Below are 8,199 nucleotides of genomic sequence, written 5' to 3' on the forward strand. Positions count from 1 at the left end.
AATTCACCATTGACTTCGAATTAGCATAAGTGTTAAGATCTTTAGCAACCATATCCCGTTCCTTGTGGACCGAACTCTTACTTGTCATTATGCTTGGTTTGTAAGGTGTTTGTTAATAAATGTGTTTGATTGAGTGTGGAATGAGCGACCGTTCTAACGCCCATCAAAATGGCGCCGTTGCCGGGGAACGGTGTTGTTGATTGCTAATTGATTACTTGAGTCTAGTTCACCATAAACCATAAAAATTTCAAAAAGAATTGTTTCTTTTTGGCTAAGCTACACTTGTAGCCTTGGTACTAATTGCGTTTGTTGAGAGTGTATGCGCAGAACTCATAACAGGATCTTGGTACCTTACGATCCCGAGATTGAGCAAACTTATAGAAGGAGAAAAAGAGCCGGTTCTAGGCCGTTCAATACTCCCCCAACTAGAGAGACCAATTTCGAGGAGGATCGAGATCAAATGGGTGACGCGGAACCACCACCTCAAAGACCTTTAAAGGAGTTGGGAACTCCGGGAGCTTATAGAGCTTAAAGCGGCATTGCTCCACCCGTCACTCAAGCCAATGACTTCGAGATTCGGCCCGCGATGATAAATTTGATTGAAAGGAGGCAATATAGTGGAGCAAAACATGAGAGCCCTCTTGCACACTTGAACGAGTTCGAGAAATATTGCAACACAATCAAGGTAAATGGGGTAACTCAAGAGTTTGTGAGACTAAAGCTATTTCCTTTTTCTTTGATAGGAAGGGCTCTTGAATGGCTTGAGAAGGAGGTGAGGCCTAACTCCTTGAGAACTTGGGACGAGGTCACCACGGCCTTCTTAGGGAGATTCTATTCTCAAAAGAAGACGGCCGAAGCAAGGGCTTTGATCCAAGGCTTCCGTCAAAGGGCTAGTGAAACCATATATGAGGCATGGGAACGATACAAAGAATATCAAAGGGAGTGCCCTTATCATGGCATTCCATCATATCAAGTGCTTCAAATTTTCTATGGGGGATTGAGCCCGCAAGGAAAGACTAGCTTGGATGCGGGAGCGGGTGGCCCGATTATGAACAAAACGGAGGAACAAGTCATCGAGATAATTGAGGATGTGGTGAGACACCACATGGATTGGCAAGAAGGAGAGAGGGAGTCTTTAAGCAAAGGAGGGAATGCGGTCTACTCCGTCGATCACCTCAATGCCATCAATAATTTGACATCTCAAATAGCCAATCTTGGCAAGGAGATGACATCTATCAAGGCAAAGCTAGAGACTTCCACTTCACAACAAGAGCATCCCTCCCAATCTAAGGGGAGAGGTATGAATTCTAACTCTTCTCCTTCTACATCTAATAACATGCCACATGGGTGTTTGTTTTGTGAAAATTGTGGGTCATATGACCATGATACCTCTTCTTGTAATTATGATTCCCAACCCCAATCCCATTATGAAGAGGGTAATGATAATGAAAATGAACAGGTCAATGCTTTGTCGTATGATAATAGACATAGGAATGACAATCAAAGATATTTACCACCTAATCGAAGGGAACAAGGGGGAAATGCTTATAATCAAAGAGGAAATGATTATGATTACCATAACCAAAACCAATGGGGTAATAGGAACCAAAGGGACCAAAATCCCCAAGGTAACTACAACCAACAAGGTGGTTATGGTAACCATAACCATAATAATCAAGGGAATTATGGGAATCAAGGCCAATATCACCAAGGGGGGAACTCTAATAATAGGAATAATTGGAACAACAATAACAATAGAGGTTTTTCTAATCAAAATGCTTCCAATTCAAATGTGAGAGGTAATAGAGCTCCCCAAGATAACTATTATGCCCAAGCATCACCTAGTAAGTCTAATCTAGAGGAAATGATGGAAAGTCAAGCTAAAATGTTCAACACTTTCATGGCCACGAGTGACAAGAAGTTTAATGAAGTAATGACTCATAATAAAATGCTTGAAACTCAAATTTCACAATTGGCCAATGCTTTGAAGGAAGGGGCTAGCACTTCCAAACTTCCACCCCAAGGACTAGATCCTAAGAGGCCCGTTAATGCCATATCTACTAGGAGTAGGAAGGTGTTGGAAGATAGTGTTCCTAAGAAAAGCAATGAGAGAGTGAACATGAGTGAGCCTCCCCTTGAGAGTGATTGTGAGCAAGAAAAAGAGAAAAATCAAGAGGGTGAAAGAGAAAAAGAATGTGAGAAAGAAAAAGAATGTGAAAAAGAGTGATTTTGAAAAAGAGAGTCAAGAGAAAAGAGAAAAAGAGAGGGAAACAAAACAATTGCAAAGGCTACCATATCCTCATAAATTTGTTAGAAACAAATTAGATGTGCAATTTGGAAAGTTTCTTGAGACATTGAAGCAAATTCATCTTTCAATTCCTTTTACTGACGCTATCAAGCAAATGCCTAATTATGCTAGGTTTTTAAAAGACATTTTGAGTGGAAGGAGAAAGTGTGAATTGGTTGAAACGGTGAATCTCACCGAGAATTGTAGTGCTATTATCATGAATAAGATGCCACCCAAGTTGAAAGACCCCGGTAACTTTTCTATCCCATGTGCGATATACAAGATGCAAATTGATAATGCTTTGTGTGACCTAGGGGCTAGTGTTAGCCTAATGCCATACTCGGTATACCAAAGACTTGGGATAGGGGAACTTCTACCCACCAACATCACCCTACAATTGGCCGATCGCTCTATTAAATTCCCAAAGGGTAAGGTAGAGGATGTTCCTCTAAGGGTAGGAAAGTTTGTAATCCCGGTGGATTTTGTTGTGTTAGAGATGGACGAAGATGTTAACATTCCAATAATTCTAGGAAGACCTTTTCTTTCTACTTCGGGTGCTTTAATAGATGTTAAAAGTGCTAAAATTTCACTAAAAGTAGGAGATGAGGTAATAGAAATTGACTTGAATGAGAGCATGAAATATCCAAGCTCTAATCTTGATAATTGCATGATGATTGATACTATTGATTCTATTGTAACTTCCATGCATGAGCACTTGCTCACTACTAATGATGCCCTTGAAAATGTCCTTTTGAATAAGGAAAAGATAGGTGACCAAAGCAAAGAGATGGCATTGTATGAGGAGATGCTTGAAGGAAGTACGGAATCAAGCGATGAGCAAATGTGCATGGGAATCACAACACATGATGCATTAGAAGTAGCTACCTTAAGAGAAGGTAAGGGTGTTCCAATGGTAGAGTTGAAACCTCTACCATCACACCTAAGGTATGAGTTTTTGGGCCCCAATTCAACTTTTCCGGTTATTGTGAATTCTTCTTTGAATGAGTGCCAAACTCAAATGTTATGTGGTGTTTTGAGAGACCACCAAGGTGCTTTAGGCTATACCATAGATAACCTCAAAGGTATTAGTCCCGCTTTATGTATGCACCACATAACACTTGAGGAGGGTGCTAAGCCTTCCATTGAGAGGCAAAGGAAACTCAATCCTCAAATGGGGGAGGTGGTGAAGAAAGAAATCACCAAACTCCTTGATGCCGGCATCATCTTCCCCATTTCGAGTTCTAGATGGGTTTCCCCCGTTCATGTGGTCCCTAAAAAGGGAGGAATGACCGTAGTTGAAAATGAGAATGGTGATCTCATTTCAACTAGAACGGTGACCGGTTGGAGGATGTGCATAGACTATAGACGTCTAAATGCATCCACCAACAAGGATCATTTTCCTCTCCCTTTTATCGACCAAATGCTTGAAAGACTAACCAAGCACAAGTATTATTGCTTTCTTGATGGTTATTCGGGCTTCTTTCAAATCCCTATAAACCCGGATGACCAAGAGAAAACAACTTTTACTTGTCCCTATGGAACTTTTGCATATAGGAGGATGCCCTTCGGGCTTTGCAACGCACCGGCAACCTTCCAAAGATGCATGATGAGTATTTTTGGGGACATGCTTGAAGCCGAAATGGAAGTTTTCATGGATGACTTCTTGGTAGGGGGCCTTTCATTCGAGGATTGTTTGTCCAATTTGGGCAAGTGCTTGGCAAGATGTGAGAAGGTCAATTTGGTTTTGAATTGGGAAAAATGACACTTTATGGTGGAAGAGGGAATTGTCCTTGGTCACAAGATTTCAAGCAAGGGGATTGAGGTCGACAAGGCCAAAGTTGAAGTGATAGAGAAGCTACCGCCACCAATAAATGTGAGAGGAGTAAGGTCATTTTTGGGGCATGCCGGGTTCTACAGAAGATTCATCAAGGATTTCTCACAAATTGCTAGACCCCTAAATGCTCTTCTTCAAAAGGATGCCATCTTTATTTTTGATGAAAAGTGTCTCCAAGCTTTCAACAAATTAAAGGAGGCCTTAATCTCAACTCCAATTGTGCAAGGGCCAAGATGGGATTTGCCATTTGAACTTATGTGCGATGCAAGTGATGTTGCGATTGGAGGAGTATTGGGGCAAAGGGTAGAGAAGAAACTTCACGTGATTTACTACATGTCTAAGACCTTGAATGAAGCTCAACGGAACTACACCACAACGGAGAAAGAGTTTCTTGCCGTGGTTCATGCTTTTGAGAAGTTTTGGAACTACCTCATTGGTTCCAAAACTATTGTTTATACTGATCACGCAGCCATTAGGTACCTTGTTGCAAAGAAAGAATCCAAGCCACGTCTTCTTCGGTGGGTCTTATCCCTCCAACAATTTGATATTGAAATCCGTGATAAAAAGGGGGCCGAGAATGTGGTTGCGGACCATCTTTCCCGACTATAGAATGTGCAAGCTAGCGATGATGAAATCCCTATATGTGATGAATTGAGAGATGATGTGCTTTAAATTTTGAATGAAAAGGAGCTTCCTTGGTTCGCCGACTTGGTGAACTACTTGGCTTGTGGAGAATGTCCACCCGATTTCTCCAAGAATCAAAGGAAGAAGCTAAAAAGAGAAGCAAGACATTATTTATGGGATGATCCCATTCTCTAAAAACGAGGAGTAGATGGTTTGCTCCGTAGATGTGTCCCGGATGAACAAGTGCAAGAAGTGCTCAAGATGTGCCATTCCGATCCATGTGGAGGGCATATGGGAGCCAACAAAACTGCATTGAAAATCTTGCATAGCGGGTTGTGGTGGCCTCACATTTTCAAGGACGCTTGGGGATTTGTGAAGACTTGTGACCGGTGTCAACGAACCGGCAACATATCCAAGCGCAATGAGATGCCCCAACAACCGATTCTTGAGCTTGAGGTATTTGATGTTTGGGGTATGGATTTCATGGGGCCATTCCCGAATTGTCATGGAAATCAATACATCCTTGTGGCGGTCGACTATGTATCAAAATGGGTGGAAGCCATTGCCTCCCCAACCAATGACCACAAGGTTGTCATGAAGATGTTCAAAAAAGTCATATTCCCAAGATTCGGTATTCCAAAGGCGGTGGTGAGTGATAATGGTTCACATTTTGTTCATAGTGCTTTTCAAAAGATGCAAAGAAAGCACGGGGTCCACCAAAGATTCGGCCTTACCTATCATCCACAAACAAGTGGACAAGCGGAAGTGTCTAACCGTCAAATAAAGCTAATCCTCGAGAAGACGGTTGCTAAGAATAGGAAGGATTGGTCGGAAAAGCTTGACGATGCTCTATGGGCATATAGGACGGCGTACAAGACCCCAATAGGCACAACTCCATACCGGCTAGTGTATGGAAAATCTTGTCATCTATCGGTGGAGCTTGAGCACCGAACCCAATGGGCGATCAAGAAGATTAATTTCGACTTGGCTAGCGCGGGAGAGCAAAGATGGCTTGATTTGCATGAGCTTGAAGAGCTAAGGTTGGAAGCCTATGAGTGTGCTAGCAACTATAAGAATCGCACTAAGGATTGCCACGACCGGAACATTGAAAAGAAAGCATTTCAAAAGGGCGATAAGGTACTCCTCTACAACTCTAGGATGAAATTGTTTCCCGGGAAACTTTTATCAAGGTGGAGTGGGCCTTTTGTCGTCAAGGAAGTGTTTCCTCATGGAGCCGTGGAAGTTTGGGATATGGACGGCAAGAGATCTTTCAAGGTGAATGGGCATCGCCTCAAGCTTTACTACGAGGCTGCTCATGTGGGTGTTTTAGAATCAACTCAATGTAATCTTATCTCCTGAGTGTGGAGGTCGTCAAGCTAGTGACGTTAAAAGAGCGCTTCCGGGAGGCAACCCGAGTTTCTCAACTCTCTCTCTCAATAAGCTATTACTTAATTTCCATCACTTTACTAATACTAACTTTTCTTTCAATGTCTTTTGTAGGTGTTGATGAAAAGAGAAGTAAGAAAAGGTTTTTATGAAAATGAAGTAGTAGGCAATTTTAATAATAATAATAATAATGGTGATAATAATAATTTTATTATTATTATTATGCCTTACTATTATTATATTAAAAAAAAAAAAAGAGAGTACAGCATCAGGTCAGCACGGACATGCAGAACATCGCACGTCCGTGCAGAATCAGGCAGTAAGTGCCCAAAGTACTTACTGCCTGATTGAAATACAGCACGTCCGTGCCAAATCAGGCAGAAGGTAAGATTGAAATTGATCGAAACTGCACGTCCGTGCCAAATTTGGCACGTCCGTGCAGCGTCGATTATGGCTGTTATAGCCACGGGTTTTACTTAAAAAAAAAAAAAAAAAAAAAAAATTTCCTCACTTTCACTCTTCAATCACACGATTTTCCTTCTCTCTCTCTCTAGAACTCCTCTTATCCTCTTTCAAAACCCACTCAAATCTTCATTCTCACCCAAATTTTCACCCAAATTCAACTTTTTTTACAAAAATCTTCACTCCTTTTCACCATTTTCACAAATTACTACCTCCTTCTATCACATTTAACCCCAAAAATCACCCAAACTACTCAAACCCTAACCTTGAAAATTGATTTGGGGGTTTTCTTTGGGAGATAAATTTGGAGCAATTGGTTGAACGAGTAAGTTCAAGGAAGCAAAGGGAAGGTTAGAAAGGTTCATTTGCGGGTTTTACACCCACGATAAGCTCGGTATAATCGTTCCTCCCTTCAACTATTTTTATGCTTGAATTCTTGGATTTTTGCATGAAATTACTTAGGAAAGTTTGTTGAAATTAGTTATGAGTGATTGATAATTGATAATTGCCAAGTATTATAGAGTTTGAATGAATTTAGGTGTGTTTTGAAAAATTGAATTTTTGTAAGTGAGGTTGAGGAATTGATTTTCATACATGACAAAGCATGCTTGTTTGAGTAAATTGTTGTGTTGGATTTGTTGATTCTAGTGCATAATTTTGATATTAGAATTGTTGTGGTTGTGATTGGATTAAGTCTTAGTGGCTTGGTGATTTGCTTGTTTTAGGTGGGAGACTTAGAGCTTGGCTTGATTGTGTAATATCTATTGGCCTTGTTTGAGCTTTAGTTGTGTTTAGTGGACCTAGTGCCTATTGTGTGTTTATTGTGTTGATTATTTGGTTGTGGTTTGTTTGATTGCATTGCATAAATCCGACCATGTCTAGAAGAAATCGACCTAGAAACACGGACGCTAGGTACCGCAACCCTTCTCCTCCTCCTCCCGTTGGTCCACCACAAGTGGATACAATGGGAATAATTTTCAATGACGAAACTTTTGCAAACAACTTTCTGAGAAATAGTAGGAGGAGAATTAGGCCGACCAAGTTCTATAGTGAGGAGGTTGCCGAGTCCCTAGGGGTGGGGGAGGACATTAGAATGTTATTCGAGGGATGTGGCCTAGGTAGTTGGCTAGACTTACATGCCTTGACCTACAAGAGATTAACTCTTGAATTTCTCTCCACCCTCCAAGTCCAACGGGACACAACTAGGAACCCCCGCCGTATCACCTTCCAACTCATGAACACCACCCATACCATGACCATCAATAGGGTGAACCAAGCGTTCGGGTGGCCTACGAAAGGAACATTGGGGCAAAGGATAGGCCGCCCCGTAGCTATAACGCAGGTGAGTTTTGGAGGAAGATCACCGGCCTCTTTAACTACAACCCCAGGACCGATAAGGCCACGGCCATTATCCACCCCGCATTTAGGTTGTCACAGCGCACCATAGCGAACACGACGTTCGCTAGAGGTGACAGTTCGGGGGTAGTGTCCACTAGGGAGCTTCACTTCCTATGGCACTTGAGTATGGGTAGTTCGGCCCTAGATGTAGGGTCCTGGTTTGTAGACCACCTAGAGGATGTTGCCACCGGGTCCGGTAACATCACCA

At 41.9% G+C, this 8,199-nt stretch overlaps 1 non-coding gene across 1 annotated transcript; it reads right to left on the minus strand.

The window, feature by feature from the left end:
- Positions 1–854: 854 nt before the first annotated feature.
- On the minus strand, positions 855–960 carry LOC145577162 (small nucleolar RNA R71). The gene has a single exon (XR_014098648.1). It is a non-coding gene; the product is annotated as a small nucleolar RNA R71 (small nucleolar RNA).
- Positions 961–8,199: the final 7,239 nt, after the last annotated feature.

This window comes from Chenopodium album, chromosome 13, assembly GCF_948465745.1.
Source record: "Chenopodium album chromosome 13, dcCheAlbu1.1, whole genome shotgun sequence".
Classification (NCBI taxonomy): Eukaryota; Viridiplantae; Streptophyta; class Magnoliopsida; order Caryophyllales; family Amaranthaceae; genus Chenopodium; species Chenopodium album.